Raw genomic sequence first — 1,154 nt, 5'->3', positions numbered from 1 at the left:
TCCAGCTAAATACACTAATATGAAGAATTTACACAAGCTAGCTCTCTACATTTGCGTCTACCCGAGGCAGTATTCTAAGGGCACCATAGCGTAAGAGTATACAGCATTGCCAGAGTATTGCCTCACAAATCTGACATCTTCGATCTTTTGAATAATTAAAAAAAAAGATAATTATAGGTCAATAACCATCTGACTAAAGCTTAACTCGGAACAGCAATCTCCATCTACATTTTCCTCGTTTTTATTTCTATAGCTTAGATATCCAAAAGATAATAGATTATAATCTGGCCAGAACAGCGCTCTGTCATCTCTGTTGACCACCCAGGTGCCAGAAGGTCCTTGTAATTTCTTACGGTCAGGCGTCATTCAAATCCCTTCACCAGAAGGTCAAAAGTCTGCTTCTCTTTCCGCAGAGAATAAAAGTGTCCCTGACCCCAACCTTTCCACAGCAATACGTATGAGCTAACCCTGGCAACTCTGCTTCTCCCAGGCAGGGCTGCAGCGGTGCCCAGCCGGAGGGATGCCTTACCCCGGCGGTGTTTATCTGACCAGCGGGAAAGCACGGATGAAACATTGCAGCTCCTCCACAAGAGGAAGCGAACAGTGCGTCTGCCTCCCTTACGCCCCGCTCCAGCTCCCACCGTGCTCACCGAGCGCTCGATTTACTTCCCTGAGACTGCAGACACTGTCCGGGCCACGTCCCCACCTCAGACCGTGTTCTGTCTGGCTTCACCTCCACTCTCGTTCAGGTCAAACCTTGGGCTTCGCAGTAACCGCAAGCCAGCTAAATTCTGGGGGTTTGCGGATTTATTTTGTTGTTGTTGGTTTTGGATTTTGTTTTATTCTGTTTGAGGTTGGTTGTTTTTGTTGCTGGGGCAATTTCTGAAAAGACTGCTTGCAATTTCTCCTCTGCCAACTCTTGGCGAGATCTCTGTAGCCTTCAAGAATCTGCACGGTCTCCTACAGGGTCTCGTTGAGGGCTCTAAAATAGGTGCTCTTAATTATACCTAACTTTATTTTTTTTTTTAATTGTACCTGATTTGGAATGCACGCTCCATTGCCGTGCTTGGCTACCTCGCAGACAAGGCAGAGCAGGGGCGGCAGGACCGGCTGCGTTTGCTTCCCACTCAGTAACTCTCCGCAAGGTTCACATC

This window comes from Aptenodytes forsteri, unplaced genomic scaffold (genome assembly GCF_000699145.1).
Source record: "Aptenodytes forsteri isolate BGI_AS27 unplaced genomic scaffold, ASM69914v1 Scaffold207, whole genome shotgun sequence".
Taxonomy (NCBI): Eukaryota; Metazoa; Chordata; class Aves; order Sphenisciformes; family Spheniscidae; genus Aptenodytes; species Aptenodytes forsteri.
Note: the sequence above shows the minus strand (reverse complement) of the source record.